The sequence below is a fragment of the Perognathus longimembris genome, chromosome 6, assembly GCF_023159225.1.
Source record: "Perognathus longimembris pacificus isolate PPM17 chromosome 6, ASM2315922v1, whole genome shotgun sequence".
In the NCBI taxonomy this organism is placed as follows: domain Eukaryota; kingdom Metazoa; phylum Chordata; class Mammalia; order Rodentia; family Heteromyidae; genus Perognathus; species Perognathus longimembris.
Genome location: NC_063166.1, coordinates 59,466,528 through 59,493,164, shown reverse-complemented (window position 1 = coordinate 59,493,164; position 26,637 = coordinate 59,466,528). Strand labels below are relative to the sequence as shown.

At 37.8% G+C, this 26,637-nt stretch overlaps 2 long non-coding RNA genes across 2 annotated transcripts in view; one reads left to right on the top strand and one right to left on the bottom strand.

The window, feature by feature from the left end:
* The window catches only part of LOC125353261, a 34,715-nt gene extending 13,569 nt beyond the window's left edge, over positions 1-21,146 (top strand). Inside the window, exon 3 of the long non-coding RNA XR_007211298.1 lies at positions 20,681-21,146. This is a non-coding gene — a long non-coding RNA (uncharacterized LOC125353261). The remainder of the gene's footprint in view (positions 1-20,680) is intronic.
* LOC125353262 lies at positions 734-24,560 on the bottom strand. Its single transcript, XR_007211299.1, has 3 exons — positions 24,408-24,560; positions 16,555-16,562; positions 734-744 (listed from the first exon to the last, which is right to left on the bottom strand). It is a non-coding gene; the product is annotated as an uncharacterized LOC125353262 (long non-coding RNA).
* Positions 24,561-26,637: the final 2,077 nt, after the last annotated feature.

Sequence of the window (26,637 nt, the reverse complement as noted above, 5' to 3'; positions counted from 1 at the left end):
ATGGATTTATAAAAATGGAAGGAAATTAAAAAATTAAGAGGTTAGAATTCTAGAAAGAGAAGTAATAAAGGGAACTAACAGCATCAATGACAAATGTTGTAGGTTTCTTGATTCTCCAAGCAGAAAAATAATTGTGCAAAATAGGGGAGTTAGGTAGAATGCTAAGTGACTCAGCATTGAACATAGGTTATATTTCATGATATTGAGAACTTCCAAGTTTTGAAAGGCTCAGGAAAAGGACCTTTGGGAAAGACAATAGGTGCAGGCATTAAGTTCTCACTTCCTTACAGGTGATAGATGAAACAAATCATAAGCAAGTATAAACACAGTATTTAGAAGTTATGATGGTGAATACCTTTCAGTGTGAATGCCTCCACTGGGTGATGGTGAGAGCTGGATACACCTGACTTTAATGAATTATTTTAATCTGCATCTGTACATTAATATATAAGAACTGAATGGGTCACTCGCATTTTAGTGAATTCGTTTATGCAGGTTATTGTATACGTATGCATGGGTTGACTTTGGGTTGAAAAATGTATGATTTCCAAGTAACAAGAACAGCTGATGGATACTACATAGTTTGCTACCACTTTCAACTGTGGTGATCTAAGGCTTCCTTTGAAATAGTACTAATTTTCCATGTAAACAATTTATCCTTTTTCAAACGAAGAAGGTGCTCTTGACCTAAGTGCTTTTTATCTCTTAACTGTTATGGCACTGGCCATCAATTCTTTCCCATATCTGACTCTGAGTCTAGATTTCCAGGAAATGACAGCAATACATGAGATCAGAGTCCTTAAATTACAACTTTTAGATTCTCCTCATGTCAGGGAGTTATGTCCTGTACTTCAGTGACTCTTGGTTGACAGATTGGTAGCAGCAGGCATGTGTCTCTACAGTTTCCAAGGAGATTTTTTTATTCAAGTTTTGCATTTATCCCAATATTTTAAAATTTCCTGAGTTATAAACTTGTATTATAAGAGGAAAGTCTGGACCATATGGGTTAGTAAATTATAGTCTACATGACAGCTGTAAGTTTTGTAAATAAAGTTTTATTGGCACATAGCTACCCCTGTTTGTTTATGAGTTGTCTCTGACTACTTTCTACTTTTATTCTACAATGGAAGAGGTGAGTAGTTAGTTGCAATGAAGGTTTTACTGCCTTTGAAGTCTGAAATGTCCATATGTACATAGATTGATTTATGTGTAATATGTGTAAAAATATATCACTTTTGCAATTCCTAATATCACATTTCAATTGCTCGTTAGGTATAAGTAGTAGCACCTGTATTGGATGGCAGAGATTTAGTTAATTGTGTGTGTGTGTGTGTGTGTGTGTGTGTGTGTGTGTGTGTATGTGTTTTCCTTGGAGTCTAATCTAGGGTAGGCAAGTGCCATACCATTGAGCCACCTCTCCAAAGTAGCTGACAGAACAGATCTAAATGGTTGCATCTTTCTGTACTCTTGAACATTGGCAGAGACAACACTCAAAGAAATTATCTTGAGTTAAACTGTCCATAAGGATGGGATAAATTGGCAAGGCAAAGGCAAGGCCATTTCCTTTGCAACTAGAAGCACAAAATAGATGTGGACACCTATGCAGAGTTTTAGAAAAAAAAAGAAATCTGAGTAAAAATTATCCCTAATGTACATGATTATCTACAGCAAAGTTTATGGGACCTGGCTTTAAAAAGTGTAGAATGTTGCCAGACTTTCCCCATAATACTTATATTTTAAGATTTAAATGTTTAACTTGGGTTCCAGAAAAGCAGTATTGTGAGAGTTTCCTACCTCATTGTCTGTCTCTGTAGATCATTTCCCATTTCCTGCATCTGTTTTCTTGGATTAGTGAGGTATTACACCGAAGTCTAGAATTCTTTTTACTACAAAGATTGCTTTACTGTTTCCCCTCCCCCAACTCACTTTATTGTGGGTGGGAAAATTTTTGTTGGGAGGGCTTGATTAATTAGAAGGGATTCCTGGCTTCTCTAGCAATGACAGCCTGGGAAGATTACCGAGCCTGTCTTAGTGACAAGCAGACTGATCTGTATTTAAGGAAAACTTGGACCAGCCAGATTTGCCTGGAATGTGCATCTGGCTTTGTCTTCCACTGAGAATGGGTAATGACCCCATCCTCCTCTTCCCACTCATTGCAGAAGGCTGAAAGCTTTTACTTTTTCTATGGATAGTTGTCGGGAGGGGGAATTTGAATCCTGAGTTTTATTTTGAATTCAAAGTAAGAAGTCTAAAGGTTGATTAATGTTTAGGAGGCAAGGAAAAGATCTTGCTTTCCTTCTTTTTCTCTCTTTTTTCTTTTCTCTCTCTTTCTCTCTTTCCTCACATCTTCCTACATTTTTTTTTCTCCTCCTTTAGGAAATTACAGTTCTGTGTTCTGCTCTGAATATAAACTTTAGATAACCTTACAGGTTGCATTCATTAGAATACCAGGAAAAGGGAAACATCCCAAGAATTGACAGTAATTTCTCCATTATAGTAAAAGTAAACTTGAAGAGCAATGCTTTAAATTTTCAGAGAAAGAAGACAGCTGAATAGCAAATGGTATGTCACTAGTCTTTTGTCTTGCCAGTTTGCCTCAGGGAATCACTTAAATCCCGTGTCCTAGGTTTTTGGTCTACCTAAAGGGGAATGTGGCACTGACTGTGTCAGAGGTCCCATTTGAAAATTGATGCATCAATTTGGTGAGTTACTCAAAGCAAATGTTATGCAAGGATTTTCATATAGGTTGTGGTCTAGGTATTGATTTACTAAATTTTAAGAAAGGAAAAAATTGAAAAAGAAATAAACTGAAGTATCTTAATAAAAGTGTTCTAACTAGTTATGCTTTTTGCTAGTAATAAATTTGAATGTGACCTGTCCCTGAGAATCTTTTTTTACCTATCTTTATGAAACTTCTCAAATGAAAGGATCATTATGATAAATAAACTTACTATCTTCCATCCTCCATGTTGCCATCTGTTTTTAAAAGAGCTTTATGTTTTAAAGACATAAAGTCATTGATTCTGTGTACTGGTTGAGAACATACTGAAATTTATGTACATTGACAGTTTTCTCCATTGTGTATGATCTGGTCTATTGTATTGTCCTTGCTGGTAAACATATTCAACAAAATGTACTGATTACTTGATGGAGTCCAAATAAAATTCCTAAAGGATCCCTGGCAGTTACCCAGTTACTTCTACCTTAGGCTTACAGCTTTTAGGTAGGGCTTACTCAGTTTAAAAACCCTCGAAACTGGCTTTTACCTTAGCAAGTTCCTGGTATACCAGTGATGTTTTGTCCTTCATTCACTCACTTATTCATCCTTTGCAAAGTATCTCTGGTTTGATCTTTCCTTTCTTTCTACTTCAGACCTTTATCCTTGTTTTTCTGTGCTAATGTCTCAAAGATCTCTGCCTCTCTTATCTTGTGATTCCAGTTCACTTAGACAAGCGCCAAGGGAACTGTTTTGTTTTGTTTTTAACATCATTTTCATCATGTTACTTTCTTGCCTAACTGATCACAGTAATTCCTTTTAACTCTCCAGCTAAACCTAAAGCATGCTGATAATTACTGTTCCCTTCCTCTTTACCTCTGACTCATTTGTTTCATCCTGAAATGTGGGGAAATGGCCCACTTATCCCTACAAAATGGATGCATTTGGGGGCTGGGAATGTGGCTTAGTTGTACAGTGCTTGCCTAGCATGCATGAAGCCCTGGGTTCGATTTCTCAGCACCATATAAATAGAAAAGGCTGGAAGTGGTACTGTGACTCAAGTGGTAGAGTGCTAGCCTTGAGCAAAAAGAAGCTAGGGACAGTTGCTCAGGCCCTGAGTCCAAGCACCAGGAATGGCAAAACAAAAACAAAACAAAAAAAAAACCAAAAATGCATTTGAATTTCCAGTAGTGATCTAGTCGATAATCACTTTTTTTGTTTATTAATTTTCTTTGGTCCATACCTACCAGTTTTTCCAGATTGGCCAATAGTGAGTTGTGATATGTGTGTGTGTTTGTATGCACACACACACGTGTGCTTGTACGTGCATGCATGCATGCTTTTGACTGATAGGTGCAGCTTATTGTTGTGTTTTATGCATATTTTCCACTTGTGTCTATGTGCATGCGTTTTTGCAGACAGTTCTCAGATACATTCCCTGAGAAGGACCTGTACGTGATCTGCCTTTTTTTTTTTTTTCATAAGCACAGGCCTTGAATGTTCTAGAGCATTTCTGAGGTGGCCAATACTCTTTTTTTTTCTTGTTCTAAAGAGCAGAGTTGTCACTGGATCTTAGGGTTATTTCCTACCGGTCTCCTTTCAGTTTTAGTCAGACAATGATGGAATAATCTTCAACTTGTGATCTATTTCTTTTCTTAAAAATGTTTTATCTCCAACTGGAGGTAAGAGCATTAGCTATGAAGGGAAAAACTGTGTTTCAACTCCACCTGTTTCTTTTTTAGGAGACCGTAATTCTCCTTTGAAAATATTTTTAACAATTCTTGAAAACAATCTCTGTTAAATAACCAAATGGCAGTGTGTAGAATTTTCTTCTCTATGCCTTTCATGATTACATATTAGTTAACTCCCTGGAGTTAGATGTTGAGACTTTGATTTTTTTCTCTAAGATAAATACAAAGCATGTGCTTTTTATCACTTATTTTGTGTAATAAAATTCTTATTAGCAAAATAGACTTACCAACCATATTACTTCAGTAACTACCTTGAATTCTCTCTGAGGGCTGTAGAGGGCATCATTGTTCTATGTTTTACAAGGTAACTTCTCTAGAGACACAGATTCAAGGAAGCTACAGCAAATAAAGTACTTTTAAAATCACTAGCTCATTCCCAGGTTATGATGTTAGTTGTTTACACACTGGCCTCCATTATTTGTTGTTACATGTCTATGTTTAGATTGTTTCTTTCACTAGGATATTTCCCCCTCTCAAGACACTGCAGTAGGAAATAGGAAATAGTTAACAATTAAAGTAGTCTCAGGGTAAACATTCACAAGATTGTCTCCCATGTTCTTCTGTTCCAGATTCAGGGACGTAGAAATGATGGGCTTGAGAGTAAGGATTTCATTTTTCCTTGGAAAGCTGTGTGATTCTAGTTCTGTTTTAGCCATAAAGTCTGGAAGGAGTTAATATGGGTAACAGTGAGAAGAAATTTGGAAGGCACAATGCAGTTATGATGACTGTCCTTCCTGCCCACCTTTCCTCACTATTTCTTTAGTGTCAGTTTGAGGAATATTTGGTTGAGGAAGTGACAAGGGCAGTAGGGACTGAGTGTCTTTGCATTTCACATTCCCTGGGAATTTCAGTCCACTCACATGCCTTAGATGTACAGCATCTGTTTACCCATATAATGTAAAGATACATGTCATTTACTTGCTCTCCTTTTAGCTATGTCTCTGATGTTACACTTTTGGAATACCCATCATTAAGTAATACAGGAAATTAGGCCTCCTTATGCGTCACTTTGTCACATGTCCATACATGTGACAATGATCTGATTTGAAGAGAACCAGAAACACTATGTTCTTAAGGGTTACCCTACATGCTCACATATATGCTTGAGCACATAGATGATATATTTTGTGAATGTGACATGAGGTGAGAAAAAAAGTGTTTGTTATACAAAAGTATCTCATCATATAGATTTTACTGAGCCATGTGCCTTGGTATAGCATCCCACTTCTCATTACAGTAGTATCTTTGGACTAGTGTTTGTAATATACTATGCTCTAATCAAGCTAGTTCTTTTATAGTACTTCTTGAAATTTAAGTCATCAAATTTTAAGGAAAGGGTTCCAGCAAACAAAGCTAGCACTGGCTTTACTCAGAATTCCCAAATTCATCTTATAGCTTCACTTGTGAAGTGATGGAAGTGAACCATGTTACCTCTCTGAGCCTCTATTTCTTCAACTACTACTGATGTAATGAAATAAAGTCATGTTATGCTAAAAAAAAACAGAAATCATTTTTCACTCCTGTTTCCTGCATGAGGAACAGAAATTGTTCTCCATTTCTCCCTGCCTTAATCCTGCTATACTATAATAAATCCTTGCTAAAAGTTAAGAAAAAAAGAAAAGATAGGAATAACAACATTATCTATTTCATAAATGCCGGGAGTGTGTTTGGAGAAAAAAGGTTTTATACTTGTTATGGTCCCTCAGTAATTATTTTACAGTGATGTTCTATATAGTATTTGAGGGACTTGCCTTTGATTTTATGTTTGTTCCTGGTCTCATAATTCATTGGAGTGAGGACTAGTGTAATTCTTTTCATATGTGAGGCTTCAGTTAGCAAGTCTTTTTTTTTTTTATCCTTGCCTTGCAAGGCCCTAGGTTAGGCACTAGAGTCCCAGACAAACCTGATGATCTGCCCTATCCTCAGGGAGTTAACAATGAGAAATTAATGTGTCAAACATTAAAAAGTAGGAGGTTATTGAGACAGGCATCAGTGTGCTCTGGATAGTGGAATCATGTCCAAGTTTGCTACATAAATTCTGCTTCTGAGTGGGATGTTGTGGCAAAGTCATAAGTTTGTCAGTCTGTTGGGTATCCTATTTGTTAGTTTCCATTATGAGCCACAATGGCAGATGGGCAAGAGTAGAAACAGAAGATTGTATTTTAGTCCTTTCATAAAGGACAAGTCAGGAAACTTTTTTTTTTGTACTAGAGTTTGAACTTGGTGTTTCTCACTTGCTGGTTAGGTTTTCTATCACTCAAATGTTCATTACTTTCTGTTTAGGTTATATCTTTGATGGAGTCTTGACTTTTTTGCTCTGACTGGCATGGACTGTCATCCTCCCATGTATACTTTCTGTTGTAGGTTTATTAACAGACATTGTTGTATAAATGGAAGTTTAAATGGAAGCTGGCCACTAACCATATGGTTTTTCTGGTTTTTTGTTTTTGTTTTTTTTTTGGCCAGTCCTGGGGCTTAGACTCAGGGCCTGAGCACTGTCCCTGGCTTCTTTTTGCTCAAGGCTAGCACTCTGCCGCTTGAGCCACAGCGCCACTTCTGGCCATTTTCTGTATATGTGGTGCTGGGGAATCGAACCCAGGGCCTCATGTATATGAGGCAGGCACTCTTGCCACTAGGCCATATCCCCAGCCCCCCCATATGGTTTTTCTGATCCCACCCTCCTGTGTAGCTGGGATTATGGGTACATACCATTGAGCCTAGCAATTGGTTGATTTGAGGGTCTTGTGAACTTTTTGTCCAGACGAGGTTAGCTGTGAACCTCAGTCCTCCTGATTTCTGCTTCCTTAGTAGCATTTCAGGGACGATTCACCTGTACTCCGCAGCCAGTTTACTTAGTTTCATTTGCCTCTATCTGTGTAGCCAGGCAGTCCCAAACTTTTTACAGTACAATGAATCAGAAAAGCCAGTTGGACTGTTTACTGTTTTCTATGGCAGTGCCTAGAAGCATTCACTCAAATGCATCCAGTTACTAACTGATTTACAAAGCTCAAGAAGACCTCACTTTCATCTCACATTGAGTTCTTTTCCATAAATGTTTTCTGCTTTCAAAAGGTGCCATGCAAGCTGGGTGCTATAATCCTAGCTACCTAGGAGGCTGAGATCTGAGGATCACCATGGTTCAAAGCCAGCCCAAACAGGAAAGTCTATGAAATTCTTTGTCTCCAATAAACTAAACTCAGGAAATAAATAAAATGAAAAAAATGAAATAAAATATATAAATAAGAAAATAAATAAAATAAAAATAAACTCAGAAAAAACCTGGATATGGTGCTATGGCTCAAGTGGTAGAACACTAGCCTTGAGCACAAAGAGGCTCAGAGACAGCACTCAGACTCTGAGTTCAAACCCCAGGACTGGCAAAAGAAAAAAAAGAAAAAGCTATCATTCAGTAGTCTCGTGAAAGACTCCCTTACAGCATGGCAGTGGATCATGGAAAGCCTTAGGCTTCCTAAGGGCTATCTCCTGAACCTGGACACTGTTCCTTTGACTTTTTTCTATTGGTCAGCAAATTACAAGGTCAAGAGGAAAGAAGTAGACCCCCTGTATTGATGAGAGGAACTGTGTGCATAGCCATAGGAGGGATTGAATTATTGGTGGCCATCTTTTTGAGATTGTTTGTCATAGTTTCATTATCTATTAGTGTGGTATTGAATTAAGGAGCTTCTGTGAACCTATCACCCTCTGTTTCCAAGATACTAAAAGTATTTCTTTGAGAAATTATTTTGTGCATCTTATAGTAGGAGGAATCTGTACTTGGAAGTTAGAAAGTCCTCAGTTGGAAAAAGGGTTTTAATACTAAGCTACACCTTGGGAAGTGATGTATGCACTTTCTCAGCTTTTATACTCATCTGTTAAGTATTAGGCTTAATGAAATGAGGCTAATATGAACTCACTTTTAGGATAATCTTTCATCTGAAGCCAGAGTTGTCACTTAGAGTGTGTTAGCACTGCCCTTTTTCCTTCGTTTCCTGGTATGAGCTTTAATAAAACCAACCAGACTTAAAAGAATTAATTGAGATCTGTTGCTGTTAATACAAAGATGTTTCAGTATTCAGGTGCTAGAATATTTTTTAATATCAAGAGTTGAAAGAAGACAGTTTTGGTGTTAAAATTAGTTTTAGAATGCTTTTAGTATTGTGAAAGTAGCCTAAAGATCACTAAGAGTTTGAAAATGGATTATGATTTGTAAAAGCCTAAATTATTTGGTGTTTCTGGTAACTTTTGTCAAGAAAAAAGAAAATACTGAATCAGGTGACCAGCATTCAGTCTAATGTAGTGCTGTGTGTGGACTAGACTTGAAATGTGAAGCTGAAAGCAGAATTTTAGGCTTCAGGTCCAAATTCCAGGTCCAGGTGCTTATCACTATGCAAGAAGTAAAGAGGCAGTAATAGTGAAGCACAGACAGACTTTTTACATGGCATGGGCAGCCATGGGAAGATAGCACTTCAGCCCATCTTAGCCATTTTGAGGGTACAGTCATCAGCTGTAGGTTTCAATAGACAAAAGGACACAGGAAGAGAGGAATGCAAAATACTCAGTAGTCATCCTCATAGTATGGCCTCATTAACCAATACCTCAGTTCTTGTTTTGATAGGGTTTCTGAAGGAGGGATCACTCACTGGTCCTGGGAACACTCTGATGTCCCCTTCTTTGGGGGGGAGGGTCCTCTGTTGTCCTTGTGAGCATGTTACTGATTAATAAGTTTTTTCTGGATCCCAACATGATTGCTAAGTGATTTTAGGGAGAATAGCATAGAGCAAAATGGAGGAAGGGATGCCTAGCTTTTCTCATGCTTTTATTTAATTGTGGGCCCAGGTAAGAAGTCCATGCTTTAAAAAAGAAAAGAAGCTGGATATCTGTGGCTTATGCCTGTATTCCGAGCTACTCAGGAGGCTGAGATCTGAGGATTATGGTTCAAAGCCAGCCCCAGCAGGAAAGTCTGTGAGACTCTTATCTCCAATTACCACCAGAGCACTGGAAGTGGCGTTGTGACTCAACTGAGCTGAAGAGCTAAGGTACAACGCACCCAGGCCCACAGTTCAAGCCCATGACCAACCAAAAAAAAATAAAGAAACAAGAGAAGAAAAAGAAAAGGCATCTTTTAAGCACCTATTACAAAGGCTAGAGTTGTGTGCATCTGCTCCTGTACCAGGATGTTGGAACCACCAGAGCCAGAAAACATGGCAGCAACGGGAGTAGTAGAAAACAAAGAGCATGGTCTCTAAAGCGCTGGTTCTCAGTGTTCTATGGACCAGCAACCCTAGAACCTCCAAGATTAACTGCACAGTTAGTTTATTTACCATTGGTTATCATTTCGGTTAAAAATAGAATGATGCATACACCGTGTTAAGTAAGCATAGTACCAGATAGCCATGTTAAGAAATAGTAGGCATTTATTATGATACTAACCATATCATTAATCACTGTGATGAATATTTTTCTGCCAAGGTAGTTTTATGGGATGGCTTATTTTGCAGTTCTTTTCAAGGCTGTTAGAATTCTGATTACTTCTTTTTAAAATCTGGCTGTTTTGCTTGACTGTAGCAAGTTGTCAAAGAAAAGACTTGTTTAGACAAAATCTAAAGGTGTTTCTTACTGAGGCTCCTGAGTCTTAAGAAATCATTTCAACCTTCAATTTGAAATGTTAGTAGATTGTAAAACACAGTCATACAGATATATGCAAAGCCTGAATGTTCCTGGGAGTCATTAATGATATCTAACGAGTCCCCAGGCAGTGTTTGAACTCTGGAGTTTGCTCTGAAGAATCGTTTTCTCTTTAGATCCTGGTTTCTTTCTTCATCCCAGATATTTATGCCTTTTTATTTAAACCTTCATTGGGATTACTTTCTTTATCTTTTTTTTTCATAACTGTGATCAGATAAAGATCATGGTTAACCCCAAAAGAAAGGCCATAGAGATGTATCACTCTTCCTCCATGCAGCAGTGCCTAGGCCTGCCAATTTCCTTATCTGCCAGCTGCCTTGTTCACTTCCTCTTTAAGCCCAACTCTCAAAGCAAGAAGCAGTTTACTCTGTTTTGGAGGCTTGCTGGTTCAGTGGACAAGGGGTAATCTCTGGTAATATATTGTTTGGGTTGCTGAGCCATCTAGTATAATTTACCTTGACCTCTTGCTAGCACCTTCCCCCAGGACTGGAAACTTTTGATTTCCTTTGGGGAGGTGTGAGTTCAGGCCTTGGCCAGGCAGAGGCTGCTAGTCTTCTTCACTAAGCTTGTTGTTCTGGGGATTTCGGTAATGGCTCTTACCTTTGTGTATCTCTTTAGGTGAACCTAGAGTGACTTAAGTGAAATTGCTCATCATATGGGGTTAGTGTGCCTAGGCAGAGCCATCTTTTGGGGGAAAGGGCCAATAGTATCTCTTGGAGGACCTGAGTCACACACCATCTGTTCCAGCCTGAATGATCAGATGCCATTCATTTGGTTACTCGAGTCCTTCATGGAATTTAGCTCAGGAAGAAGATATGTGTGAATCATACTGAAAAGCCCATATGTAGTTTACCTCCTTTGAGGATGCAGAGCAGAAGGTAAGAATCTCAAAAGCTGCCCAAGAGACCTTAGTATCTTACTCAGAGGCATAAGAACTAGATTGGGCTGGCAAATTTGCTAGTTGAGGCTCTTAGGAAGGAAGTAGCAAATCCACATGGACTCTCGGAAATGTGGAAGGGTATTTTATGTTATGGTAGTCAGTACAAGGGAATCAGAGAGCACTGACATAGGGGACTGTTAAGCTTCATGAAGACTTGGGGACAGTTTTGAGCTACCCCTGGGCCTGCTACTGAGCAGTGGGCCTGAGAGCCTCTCTAGGAGCAATGGTTCTGATATTTTCATCTTCCTTGTAATTCCCCTTCTGCTGGTCTCTCTGTTCCCCTGTGCATATTGTAAGACATAGTGTACTGGTTCCTTACCTTGCAAGTTTCATCATCTATAAGAATTCTATGCTTTCTGATCCAAGATAAACTTCTGTGGGTGTTTACGTTTGTCCTTGACTGTAGCACAGGGACAGTGTTACTTTTTAGAGAAATCTCTGCCTCTGTCAACCCTGTGGCATAGATTCTCCCAGAAATAGTTGTACAATCATATTTTCTAGTTTAGAAACTATACTATAAAAGTTTCTTCTTGGCAATCCCACAGATAGGCCTTCTTACAGAACATAATGAGTGCTTAAAGTTTGTAGAGAAGCCTCAGGGGCATCCAAGAGGTAGCTGCAATAATCTGACCCTTGAGAAGGTTCTCTTGGTTACTAGGGATGAGGACGATCATAATTACTGCTTTACATACAGTTTGCAACTCACTTTGTTATTGGAATGGATGTTGAGACATTTTAAGGTGGTTCACATGCTTCAGTGTGCACGTTATTGTAATTAAACCAAAATATTGCAGAAATACAGAATTGTATGTGATGACAATCTAGCAAAATTTCTGAATGTTTACTCCGTAAGCTTCATGTTTCAGAAGACCCAACCTTCAGTAACATGAATCTAGTCTCAAATTTTGAAGCACTGAATGCATTTCAGAGTCCCCTAGTCAGCTATGAGTCTGCATATTTGCTCTTGACTCAGCATTCCCTGTGCACTTCCTCCAGTGTGAAAGACAATAGAAAATGCATTGTGGGTTTAGCATTTTTAATTGTCATCACCTACTGCTGTTTGTTACCAGCTGTGCAACATCTCCCAGCTGCTGATGAAATGCTTACTTTTATAAAGGTCACCTCAGAAATCTGATGTCCCTGTATCAGCTAGTGTGCCATTAGTCTCTGTTTCACTTCCCACAATGACTGATTCTCCATCTGCCATGACACTGCATTCGGAGACTCTGCCTCCTCCTCCTCTGAATTGGTGACTGGAATGTTTATTTTAAGGAAATGTTAAAATTATCCAGAGATGCATGCCTTTTGAAAAAGTTACACAAATTTGCCTTGCACAGCAGGGATTTGGGGTCACGAGAAGAGAGAAAAGAGAAAAAAGAGGAGAGAGGGAGGAGGAGAGAAAAGTATGAATGTATTTAAGTGTTAAAAGTAAGGAAAATAGTGAACATTGTACCCACCACCTATCTTCAACATTATGGACAATTTAAAATGAAGTAGTGTTCAAGCCAAATGCTTGTTTTTTAAAAAGCACTTAACACTCATTTGTTTAAACTTCATTTTTCAGATCTCAACACTGTTAATAATTCTCCTTTACAAACCTCTAAGAGTCTTATCTCCCTCCTTCATTCACTATTCAGTTTAAATCATAAGAAATATCATTAGAAGTATAATAGATCTTAATCCAGCATCAGTAGCTCATGCCGGTAGTCCTAACTACTCAGGAGGCTGAGATCTGAGAATTGTGGTGTGAAACTAGTCCAGGTTTGGAAAGTCTGTGAGACTCTCATCTACCATTAACCACCAAAAAGCTGGAAGTGGAGCTGTGGCTCAAGTGGTAGAATGCTAGCCTTCAGCAAAGATGCTCAGGGATGACAGTGTCCAGGCCCTGAGTTCAAGTCTCAGGTCTGGCATATTTGTACATACATACAAAGTATAATATATCTTATTAAGCCATTAATGTGAGTTTTCTCAGGACAAGAATAGAAACTGAAGCAAAAAACTTTGAGTATTTTAGGTCCAAAGATACCAGTGTTCCTGAATTTCTGAATTTGTTCTGAAGAGAATTCTAATTTGGGGCTTTCTGCCGTTGTCAGGCAGATCTGACCACTTTTCCTACCTGTGGGATATTGATTCTTTCTCTGTTGTCCACCATGGTAAATCAGCATTCATAGCTGTTAGCATGTGAAAGTCTTCTGTAATACCCAGCAATTAGTACTAAGTAAGCCATAGGTATTAATATTCAAATTAAAAATACCAGCTAGGAAACATACGTTCCATTTTATCTTGAGATCTCTCATTTCAGCTGTTTAAGATGTGAAGTTCTAGTATGTTGTAGTGTTTATTGTTGTTGTTTTTTTATGACAAGCTCTCTTTTACAAGGTTTTGTGACAGCAACAGAAGGGAACAAGCACTTATTTGACCAACTGCTGCACTAGGTGTTTTCCACAAGATATCCTGTTTTATTTTCACAACATTGATTTTTTTTTTTGTTTTGTTTTGTTTTTGGCCAGTCCTGGGCCTTGGACTCAGGGCCTGAGCACTGTCCCTGGCTTCTTCCCGCTCAAGGCTAGCACTCCGCCACTTGAGCCACAGAGCCGCTTCTGGCCGTTTTCTGTATATGTGGTGCTGGGGAATCGAACCTAGGGCCTCGTGTATCCGAGGCAGGCACTCTTGCCACTAGGCTATATCCCCAGCCCTATTTTCACAACATTGTAAATGTACCTTACTCTTGACGAGTCACAGCATGAGAGTAGGATTGAATAATTGGTTCAGGTAAGAGGTAGAGAATATGAACTCAAGTCAGTCTCTGATGTAAAGTGGTTGTGCTTTAAGAATGAAACTGCTATCTATAATTTTATTGTAAACATACTGGTCTAGAACCATCCTTGTCTAGAAATAACACTTTTAGTATGACAGTTTATAATTTTAAACTATTCAGTAACTATAACAATCATATTAAGAATATTATCAGTGAAACACATAGGCCAGGTATGTCAAAGAGGGGGGGGGATCCTGGAGCCTGTGGATCTTCTTTATTGTCTCTACCCCTCAAAAGAAAAGCCCTAGGCTGGATGTGTTGATTCATTCCTGTAAACTCAGCACTCTGGAGCCAGAAGCCAGGAGGATGTGGGTTTAAGGCCAGCTTGCGCTACCTTGAGTGGCTCTGACACACACACACACACACACACACACACACACACACACACACACACACACACACACACACTCACACTCCATTAAGGAAATACATGCAGTGAGGACTGTGCTGGTCAAAGGTTTGGGGCCCAGACTCGTTTGTAGCATCTGCTTGCTACTCCTGTTTCTCACATTATTCATTTTAGATTGGGAATGTGCCTTTTGTACATTTGCTTTATCCTTTTTGGTATTATGGTTTTGGTGCTGATACAATGAAAGGTATGTTATGAATATCAATCTTGAGTTTATGCAGTCCTTTCATACAATATAGTGTGAATATCAGAATAGCATGCCTTTTTAAAAAAAATAGTATTCTCCCTGCACTTGAGGCCAGTGTGATTTCCCATGAAGCTGTTGTGTCCGGATAGGACATTTCTTGGCAAATCTTTTCTGCAGCTGTGCTGCAAAGGATAATCTCTTCTGAGAGAGAACTCAGTAATTGAGGTGGAGTGGTATTCCCCATAATGCCCAATCTTACACTCTTTTCTGAGGTTCTGGTAGGGCTCCTGCATCAGGGTTTGCTGCTTATTAGAGATAGGTAAGGCAGGGCTAGATCCAGATGTCTTCTTATTTGTTAACTCTGTCTCCCTTCAAAATAGTCACTTCCCATCCATATTTAATAGAAGACAGAAAAGCACATTTGCAAGACAGTACAAATGGAACTACTGAAGGGTGATGGAAATGATATAAAATTAGATTATAATGACAGCTATATAGTTGTGCAGCTATATAAAATTACTAAAGCTCATCAAAGTAGAACTTAAAACAGGTGATTTTTGATGTGCAATTTTACCCTACTAAGTTGCTTTTTTAATAATGCTTGTGGTGATGAAGATCAAATCCAGAGCCTCATTGGATGTGGTGGTACGCCTGTAATCCTAGTGCTTGGGAAGCTATAGCAGGAAGCTTGTGCATTTGAGGCTTGGTCTACATAGTGAGCTCTAGGCCTGGGTTACTTAGTGAGACCCTGTCTCAAAAAAACATAAAGCTGAAGTAACAAAACACAGAAACAAAATCCAGAGCCTTGTTAGCCATATGCTGTGCTGACCACATGCTCTCCCTTTAAGCTACACCTTCACTCTAAAGCTATATTTTTTGTTGTGTATTTTTGTTTGGTTTTTGCCAATGTGTCCATTGCGCTCTTGTGCACTCTCTTCCTCTATCTCCCCCTTTTCTCTTCCTTTCCAAAATTAGATTCTTACTAAATTCTTAGTAAGAATTTTCAGGATTGTGGTTACTCACCAGTCTAACCACTCATGTTTGTTTATTCATTTATTGCCATGGATAAGTAACAATGAGAAGATAATTTCATAGTTAGTGTAGAATGATTTAATTTTCTCTCTTTGGCTTTATTAGCAAACAAAATTATCATTAAGAAGATTCTATAGAATTTGTGTTATATAAATGAAAAAAAGCCCTAAGTGTTGCAAAATGCATGATAGACCTTCATTTCTTAATGATCCCCCCCACCAGAACCAAAAGAAAGCATTTTAAAATAATGCTTTTTCCACAAGCATCTATGATGCCAATGGGGTTTAAAAGGATATACTACCCATCAATATGGCATACTGACAAAAAATACCAGGAACAGTCAGATAACTCTCAATTTGCTCTACCCTGAATCAGGTCATAAAACTTGGGAAAGAATTTGGGACCTTTTCCTGAAGCAGATCAAAAGACCCTTATACCCACAGGAAAGCAAGGCTCTTATCTTTGAAGACAAAGGATAACAGAAAAACCTGAATAAACAAAATTTGCCATGTTTTCTTTAGTTATTACCATTGCAACATTTTTATCCAGTTAAACTTCTCCAAGAGTATCTACTTTTGCATCAAACCTAGCCTAAACATACAGTTTACTTGTTTGTTCAGGTCTTCTTTAATGCCCCCTTCTCACCTAATTCTTCTGTTAAATTAGTTTTTATGTTTTTCCTGCTAATCTATTCTTATTATAGGAGCCTTACCTATGGACCTAAGAGGGTGAGGAAAATAAGGAAATAACATAGTCTAGGAAAATAGTCTAGGAAATCTCTGCAGTCTGTTTTTATTTCATTTTGATAGTACTGTGTGCTATATGTATGGTAATTCTGACATGAAGAAATGAGATGCACAAGGTAGTTAGATTATTAGAAAGGCAGCAATGAGGGAGTGGTGAAGTGGCTCAAGTGGCAGAATTCTTGCTTAGAGTGTGAGGCCCTGGGTTCAAAACCCCTGTACTTCTAGAATGAACACACACACACACACACACACACACACACACACACACACACAAAGTACTGTTGGAATTGTGAGAGAGAGCACTGCTTTCTGCAGAGAGTCATGAACTGAAAGTGATTAAATCAGTTACCCATGTGCCAGATTCTTCCCTATATTTAGAAAGAATATTCCTATATTCTTTCCTATATTCCTACCCACAACATCCCAGTAAAAACTTTTAATCCCTATATATATAGAGAGAGAGAAAGAGAAGAGAAAGAGGTATGGGTAGCTGATTAATATGAATATGAATATTTAAGTGATGGATTTGGATAAATTTTGTAAAGATGGAATATATATAGGGAAGGCAATAAGTTCATCTGAAATAGCTCAGTATACATTTTCCTTGGATAAAATATTAGGCACGGCATATAAACAGGGTAGCTCATTGTCCTTGTTTATAAACTATGTATATTTTTGACAATTAATAATCCTTTAAATACTATTTGAAATCAATTTATTTAAACTTCCAAACCTAGTTTTCTTAAAAAACATGTTAAAGTTACCTTTTTTGACAGGATTCTAGTCTGAATGACCATTTTCTTATTGGAACAAGTGTCTGAATCTCTCCATTAAAGTTTCTTTGTTTCTTTGTATTAGTCAAACAAGGATAGGAGTAAAGGTTGCTTGTTAATTTGCTTGATCAGTTGGTTCTGATCCAGTTCCATCCAAGTGTTCATATTGTCCAAAGAATCTCAGTGCCTTACTCCATAAAATAGAGATTTAGGTTAGAGTAGCTTTTAGGTTTTTCTAGCTCTAAATATCTCTGTCCTCAATAGAAAACTTTTTTTTAGCAGAAATTAATTGTAGGAAGGGGTTTTAATTGTAATATTCTAAATATTCATATAATCAAATTCTCTCCGCGACCCTTATCCTCTCATTTAAAATTAATGTTGAGTGGCTTTCATTATATGGTCTTAGAAAACAATTCTTTGAGTCAGCAGCACCTTAAGGGGAAAAAAAACTAAAACAGCAGCAAAACCAGGATCCAGTCTAATCCTTCTCTGCTCTTACTTATTCCTTACTTTTTTTTGAACTATAATGACTTGTGAGATCTTGTGCAGTAAGACATAAATCCCAATTTTCCAAGGCCAGCTGTAGATCAGGATTCTAAAGACCTTAATGGAAAAGGGTGGGTAATGTATTTGTCAAGAGGCCACTTAGAGAATCAGTTCCATGTAATTTTTTAATACAGTTCTTTGGATAGACTTTTTATGACTCAGTATTACAGATGTCACTGATTTATAATGGAAAATAGTGAGACAATATGATAATTCTCTTCAGACTTAGATTACTTAGGCAGCAGAGTGAATGATGATTGAATAGTTTGAACAGAGGAGGTTGCAGAATGCCGCTAAGGTGAAGTATTAGTGCCACAGCTGAGCTGTGAGCCTCGATGCCTCTGACTACACAGAAGGAAACTGAGTCCTGTTGTAAATCCAAGGAGCTTGAGGTGTTTCTTGTCCCTAAAGGGAACTCTACATATATGTTTGCTTTTCTAAGCAGGCTAAATGCATGAGAAGGCTTTGGGCAAAATAAGAGAGGAGATTTAATTTGTTCTTGCTCCACAGTCATATTTTTGCTTTCTCTTCTCTAAATACTAAACATTTTAGAGATTAAGGAAAATATGTTGCAGGAATAATTCATGCATTTTATGAGAGAGGAAGTTAAAATGTATTTGTAAATATTTGTGACCAATTGAGTGATGATTTTCTTTTGCTTTTTTTTAAATTTAATATCCTTTGTAAGATGTGAACTAATGGTTAAAACTTACATGACTTTTAGAGTCTGTCACCTGTGGACCCCATACTGTTCCAGGAGCAGAAACTTTTTATAAACAAGAAGGGTCATTGACATGATTAATGAGGCCTGAGTTCTTCTGCACAGGTCCTGAAGTTAATTCTGCTCATAGTTCTCACTGGGGGTTGATTTGTACCCTTAAAAAAAATTGACATAGTAATCCACGGAATTTCAGAATGTGACTTTATTTAGAAATAGATTAGTTGAAAATTAAATCATTAGGCTAGGTCCTAATCTAATATGACTGGTGTCCTTATTATAAGGGGAAATTAGGGTGAGACAGTGCCCACACTGAAAAGATAATGTGAAGACAAAAGGAAAATGCCATCACCTAGCTAAGTAATACCTGAAGTACCAGAAGCCAGGGGAGGGAGGCATGGCATATTTTCCCTTCTAGCCCTCAAGGGAACAACCATCCTAACACCATAATTTCAGATTTATGGCTTCCAGAATTGACATAATAGCTTTCTGTTGGTGTGAGCCATGCACCTTTTGGTGCTTTGTTAAGGTAGCTTCATGAACTCATACAGTCCTGATTCACCAAGGCCACAAAACTTTGAGCAAGCCTCTCTCAACCTTGTGGACTTCTGCATCCATATTTGGCAAGCAAAGTCTTGGAGTAGATGGTGTCAGGGACTTCCCAGTCTGACATTTGATGATTAATACTTCTAAAAGCACTTTCAACTTTTAGCAAAGTAACAGTTGTTAGATTTCTTAATGAAGCTATAATATATAAGAGATATGCCTTTTTCAGTTCCCAATTTTGTTCTTTTCATTCAGGAGTCATTGGGGATACTTCTCTAAAGCTAAAAGATTGGGCAAGGCTGTTCCTTCCAAGTTGACACACTAAAGAAATGACAGCATGTCTAGTCTGTATGTACATATACTGTATAACTAAAAAAAACTTTTATCACTTAAAAAAAAGCTTTCCTGATGAGAATATCTGATTTGGAAAGAGAAGAACCCTTCTCAGTGCTTTCTGTCCTCTAGATGCCAGTCCAGTCCTCATCCTTAGGGCCTTCATTTCAGGAGAACTCTTCTTTACTGTAGTTCAGTCTGCCCTTACCCAATGTTTGTTTCCACAAGAGATGGGTTCTTCATGGCATAGACAGCTGTTGGTGGAGTGACCCCATCTATTAGTGGAATTAGGACCCTAGATCTAGGGTCCCTCCAGGAAATACCATGTTAGGAATGAAAATACACCCTCCCTCACCTCCCCCCGCCAAACCTCAGAGGAGTCCTTGTTCACCTCCCAGGAAGAACATGTCTCCCAGTTCAAGTAATTGGAGCCCCAGAATAGATCTATATGCACCTATTTTCTGACTTTAGTTTTATTTTTTCTGTACATTTGGACAGTGCTGCGAGTTAGGCAGACACAGAGCATTTTTCTCTTCCCATTTTTGGCCAACACTGCAAATAAACTCGTTTTTCCATTTTAAAAAGGCAAAAATAATAATAAAAAAGCTGCTATTTTCTGTTTATTTGGAGTATGTATATACTGTCATATCATAAGTTTCTCTTCCTTAAATCTGTCAGATGATTTTTCATAGACATCTATTGACATGCTTATTCTGGTTTTTCCAAAGGAGCCTGCCACATAAATAAAGGTTACTCAGGTGTTTGCTAGATGCCTCACTTATGTAAATAGTACCACAAGAACAGCTACTTGCTGGCAAGTGAAATTCACCCTGCACTTCACCCATTTCAGGAAACTCTGAATGGGATCTGTCTGAATTTGTGCCAATCCTAGGGCTTGAACTCAGGGCCTTGTTGTTGTATCTGATGTTCCTGAGCTTTTTTGTTTAAGGCTAGTGTTCTACTGTTTGAGCGACAGCTCCACTTACAGCTTTTTGGTAATTAATTTGAGATTAGAGTCTCAAAGACTTTGTCTAAGCCAGCTTTGAATTGCTGTTCTCAGACTACTCAGTCTACTGAGTAGCTTGGATTACAGGCATGACTCACCAGTGCGTCTTGTCTTCTTTCTTGCAAATAGTTTACAGTTGGGAACATATCATTAAGACATTACCAGAAGGAGGCAGGGATCAATACCCAGCCCTCCTCCAATCTTACCTGATCAAATCTGTACCTAAAACCCTACAAGATATATTTGATATATTAGTTTTTTTAATTTTCTCTTGTTTCTTTTCACCTACTCCCAGAATTACTGTGGATAGTTTTTTTTAATGTGCCTTACACTTTTAAAGGAAAATAAGTAATATAAAATTATATTGCCATTCTCAAAAAAAATCACTGTCTGTTTCAAAGTACAGAAAGGAAATCTTTAAAAGAAGCTATTTGATCCATTTATTTTTCTGACACGTCTTTCTGATTTTCTCAGAACCCATTTCTTGTTCTGCTAGAATGTCCCCTCCTCAACCTACTTGCACAAAAAGTCATAGGCCCATCTAGAGAACTAAAAGAGAAGTAGAATTAGCCATGGTGGTGGGTCTACACTTTTTTCTTTGTACTCTGTATAGAAATGATTAACATGAAGACAGTTTTACCATATCGGTCAAATTAAAGGCAATGATTTTATTCTCATGTTTAATGAAGCTTAGCTGGTTTCCAAGGATTGCTGTACTAGTTTCCCTGAAGTGTTTTACAAGCAGTATTTAATCCAGTCTCTGATTTAAATTTCCTTTTTTTCCAGTTCTGCTTTACCCTACGTCTTTCATAAGTAAAAACACAAAGAATGCCATAAAAATGTCCTGAATGTTGATACCTAATTCCTAAGTAGGTGGTGATATAAGATTATGAATGGCAAACCTTGAAAAAATACCACCACCATGTAAAGCCTTAATAGGAAATCATACAAATCTAAAAACATGTTGAGTTTTGAAAGAAGATATTTTTATTATTCAAAGTACTGGATTTTTTCTTTTTTTAAATTAAGGCTAATAGTTTCTTTGTGTAAGTCTATGTGTTTATGGCTATTTATAATTTTCATTTTTATTCATGAATAAAATATAATAGTCTACTTCTGAGTCTATGTCCAAGTCTTCCCTTTTGTGGGCTCTACACCTCCCTCCAAAGCAAAGAAGATGTACAACTTTTGTGGCCCATATGCTTTTCTGTACATTTTTTCCTTAGGAATGTGAAGTGTACATCAAAAATAAATGAAAAAAATAAGTCCTCTTTAAGGTAATATTCAGGAATGTGAAGTGTACATCAAAAATAAATGAAAAAAATAAGACCTCTTTAAGGTAATATTCACAGCCTCAGCAGGGTACCATTGCTCAAGTCTGTAATCCTAGCTACTCAGATGGCAGAAATCTGAGGATTGGGGTTCAAAGCTAGCCTGGGCAGGAAAGTTCCTAAAACTATTATCTCCAATTAACCACCAGAAAACGGAAAGTGGCACTGTGGCTTACTAGCCTTGAGCAAAAAAACTCAGGGCCAGTGCCTAGGCCCTGAGTTCAAGCCCCATGACTGACAAAACAAATGAGAGAGAGAAAAAAAACATTCACAGCCTCATAGAATCTTCCCACATCACATCACTGGGGTTCCTTCATTTTGTGAGTTTATTTGGCTCTAATTCCAGTACCTTTTTTTTCTAGCAACCAGTTTTGTTGGCATTCTGTTTCCTTTTGTGCCTTTTCCAGAGGATCCTGAGAGACTAGAAGGACTCAAACCCCAACTTACTCATTATTGATGTTAGTTATTACAAACAGAAAAAAATTTGATGGGTTTGCAGTTTGGAATTACTGACCAAGTAGTGATTTAAGATTTGTTTTATCATTTTTTGCTGGTTTACTTTAGTGGTGAGTCCTGTTTAGTGTTTAGTTTTGTTTCCCTTTCCTTGTGAACATGGCTTCTGATGGTAAGCGCCAGTTTATATTCATTCTTTGATTTGAATGCTTTGATTCAGAGGCTCTCAGCTTGTTTTCTGCTTAAAACACAGATGGCTTTCACATGCTTCACACACTCACAGGAGTGTACCCAGAATATGCAAAATCAAGCAAACTACTTATTATTCTACCCATTTTTCCCCTTCTAGGACAGTACTGTGGAAATCACATGAAAGACATGGTCTTATTACCTTGTAGTCCATTGGCTCCACTTTTCAAAGAAGCAAATGTCAAAACTTGCTTTTGCTTTAACTGGCTTTTAACTTGTGGATGTAACTGATTCTTTTTTTTTCTTTGCCCTTATTTGACAAGTGTCTTATTTCCTTGTTCTTTTGTAGCCTTCTGCTCCCATTTCCTTGTCAGACAGGTTTTGGTTTATCAACTACAAATTATATAGGCCAGAATTCCCTTACTTCCTGCTTTTCACTCCTATTGAGTACATGGTAACTGATTCTTAACAATAATTTTTCTTCTTTTTCTTTGTGCTGGTACTGAGGCTTGAAATCAAGGCCTCCCATTTTCCATTGCATTTTTTGCTCATGGCTGACTCTACCAACTTGAGCCACACCTTCATTGGACTAGTCTGCCCAAGCTGGCTTCAAACCTCAGTTCTCAGATCTCAGCCTCCTGAGTTGCTAGGAATACAGAGGTGAGCCACTGGCTGAAAAAAGTTTACTTGTTCTTTGTAAATATTTAATGGGCTGGGTATTAAATAAGGAGCACATTTGTATTCATTTCTCAATTTAAATATCTCAATATTTCGCCAAACATCACCTCTCCTGTGTCTTTCTCAACTTCTGTGCTTTTCTCATTATTTTTGATAGCCCTGATTGTTAGCCCCTGTAATTATGTTTATGATATTGTGTGGTAATTTTTCTTAGCCTCAGGCCATTCACCTCTACCATCTTCTTTGCTTGCCTCTTTGTGGCTAGATACAGAACCATCTTTAGGAAGGTTTTCTAGATGTTTTCTTTCTGGAGAAGTGGGCTTTGGATTTGTCTTTTTGGACTCATGCTTACATACCCTCTGTGTTCTGAGAGAGTAACTCACAAGTTTCTTTTACCTCAGAGCTCTTAGACTTTGCTCTGTTGTTGTTTTCCTATACCCAGTGTAAGAAAACCTAAAGTCATCTCAGGATTCTTTCTTTGAACTTAGGTTAAGTTTTTTATAACAGTTTAGCACTAAAAAATAGTTTAGCATACAAAAATATGTCATGTATTATAAGCTATGCATGGCATGAGTGTATAACAAAACTTCTGGAACTCATCATTCAGTGTAATGGCTGATACATTAACAGTATCATTGGGCTAAAAATGATGAACATTCAGAATCCTCCTGTGTATGTTGTTACCTCATCCTGCAACTTTTTATGCATCCCAGAAATAAGTTGTACCGGATATGGTATTTATTTTTCTATATATGTTTTCATGGTTTTTCTACAAACAAATGTGTCCATAAATGTTTGGTATTGATTTGCACATTTTCATACAAATTGATTCATGCTGTGTATTATACATTGTGCAGTCTGCTTCTGCTTTTACCACTTTAGTTGTGTTCAGGGGTATAATCGCATGGGCATACTTAGCTCTAGTGGTGGATCTGTTGTGTAGTTTTCCTTTTTGTAACTGTAGGCTACTTAACTCATTCCTGATAGATGTTACATTTTCCTAATTTTATGCTATCCCTAGCCATTTGAAATGAATGACTGAGCATATTTGTACAGGAGAAGCTTTGGACAGAAGTGCTGGCTGTTCTGGGGAGTGTACCAGGAAAGGAGTTGCTCAACTATGGAGAATGACTCAGCCTGATCACATTGCACTCTGCAGATTGCTCTTTAGAAAAAGGTGCTGCTTTCCCAGAGAATTTCCATTACATCCATGGTAATTCTTGATGTTGTGAGTCTTATAGGCATGATAGATCTTATTTTGTTACTGCTACTTCTGTGGATAGCTAGTTCATATCCTTTATTTATGTTTTTGTGGTTCCTCTGTGTGTGTGTGTGTGTGTGTGTGTGTGTGTGTGTGTGTGTGTATTTTGCTCAAGGCTAGTACTCAATCACATAAGCCACAGCTGTACTTCCAGCTTTTGCTGGTTAATTGAAGATACAGATCTCGTAGACTTTTCTCCCTAGGCTAATCCTCAGATCTCAACCTCCTGAGTAACTAGGATTACAGTCTAGGATTTCATGTACAGAAAAAGATAGACATTTATAAGGACTTAACATTTTGTTATTTCAGGATTCTGTTTTATAGGGAATTTTGTTTGTTGAGTAATGATCTTGGTGAAGATGCTTTCAAACTTAAACATCAAATATAGAATTATGAAATTAAAGGACATGTCTTCTGTGAGATTACCCATCTGAACACTGTATAGCCAGTCTTTCGTGCATTCATTTGGCTAGACTTCTTTATTATTATTACTTTTAGTAGTGTACAAAGGGGTTATAGTTCAACATGTCAATTCATTAGTTCGATGCATCTGATTGTCACCCCTCTCATCGTTCTTCCCTTATTCCCCAATCTCACTCATCCCCTCAATTTACCTGGTTCTATTTTCACCTGTGTATGTTGAATATTATGACTGTATTCTCCCACCCTCCTCTCTCTCTTTATCTTTCTCCCCTCCCCTTGAGCTCCATCTCCCTCTGACAAAACATTTGAGCTTTGTGTCAGTCATTTTGTAAAGTGGTAAGTTGTTCAAAGTAGTTACACTCTTGATACCCTCTCTTGCGTATACCATAGTTTAGTCAATTTGTTTGTGTATATATGCATCATGTCCTGTATATTCTGCACTTATAGTTTAGATCTAACTTCTACTTCTAAGAGAAAACATGCATCTTCTGTCTCTCTGAGCCTGAGTTATTTCACTTAAAATAATCTTTTCTGGGCTGGCACTGTGGCTTAGAGTGCTTGCCTAGCATGCACGAAGCCTTGGGTTCAATTCCTCAGCACCACATAAACAGAAAAAGGCAAAAGTGGTGCTGTAGCTCAAGGGGTAGAGTGCTAGCCTTGAGCAAAAAGAAGCCAGGGACAGTGCTTAGACCCTGAGTCCATGTCCTGGGACTGGCAAAAACAACAACAACAACAAACTTTTCCAAGTCTATCCATTTCCTTGCAAATAACTGAATATTATTCTTTCTGATGGTTGAATAAAGTTCAACTATATATTATATGTATAACATATATCTTTCTCTATGCATATTTATCTCACATTTTCTTTTCTTTTTCTTTTTTTTTTTTTTTTTTTTTTGGCCAGTCCTGGGCTTGAATTCAGGACCTGAGCACTGTCCCTGGCTTCTTTTTGCTCAAGGCTAGCACTTCACCACTTGAGCCACAGCGCCACTTCTGGCCATTTTCTATATATGTGGTGCTGGGGAATCGAACCCAGGGCTTCATGTATACGATATTCCCAGCCCCTCACATTTTCTTGATCTATTCATCCATTGTAGGACATCATGGCTGTTTCTATAATTTAGCCACTGTGAATAGTACAGCAGTGAACATGGGTGTGCAAGTGTCTTTATTGTGTCCTGGCTTGTAATCTCTTGGATAAGTTTAATTAAATCTCTTTTTCCACTGGCCTTAATATGTTTGATGAAATATGCCTAAAAATCGGTCATAAAAGTTCCCATATGAGGTATAGATTAAACTGTACTTTTATTGATGGTGTTTACAATAGACAAAAGTATTTCAGTTACCATGTAGTAGAAACACATAGTAATGGTACCAATAATGATAGTGGTAGTGTGAATTTGAAAGTAATTAAATTCCCTTTTATACCTATGATATGTAAAATAATAATCAACATATAGACTATCTTATGTAGATAACAACCATAGCTGTCTTATGATGAGATCCTGTTTCAGAATAGGAAGTGAAATGTGATGGTTAATTTTTGTGTCAACTTTCTGAGCCAGGGTATCAGTTACCATTTGTGTAGACCCAGATCCAGTTTAGTCATTATGAAGCTAACTTTGAATGAAGATTGAAATCCACAAAGAAGGACTTTTGCCCCTAGACTATTTTTCAGACTGAAGCTTGCCACATTAACTCTTCCTTGGGTCTCTAGGCTACTGACATGCTCTGCAGATTTCAGACCTGCCAGCCATTATAACTGTATAAGTCAGTTCCTTTCTTTAAACACACACACAGAGACTCTCTCTCTCTTTCTGTTACAAAGAGGTTAAAGTTCAGTCAATCAGGTTGAGTACAATTCATCTTGATCTATGTTACCCCTTCTGTTGTTCCTCCCATTACTCTCTCTCCCATCCCTTCAAGTTACATAGTTCAATTTTTACATAATGTACAATGAATATAATGACTACATTTGCCTCACTCTTCCTCCCTCCCCATTTATGTGCACCCCTCAGACCCTCCCCCCAAAACATGTTTCGCTTCCTGGTAGTCATTTTGATAAGGAATTCATTGATAGTTCAGAGGAGTTAAGC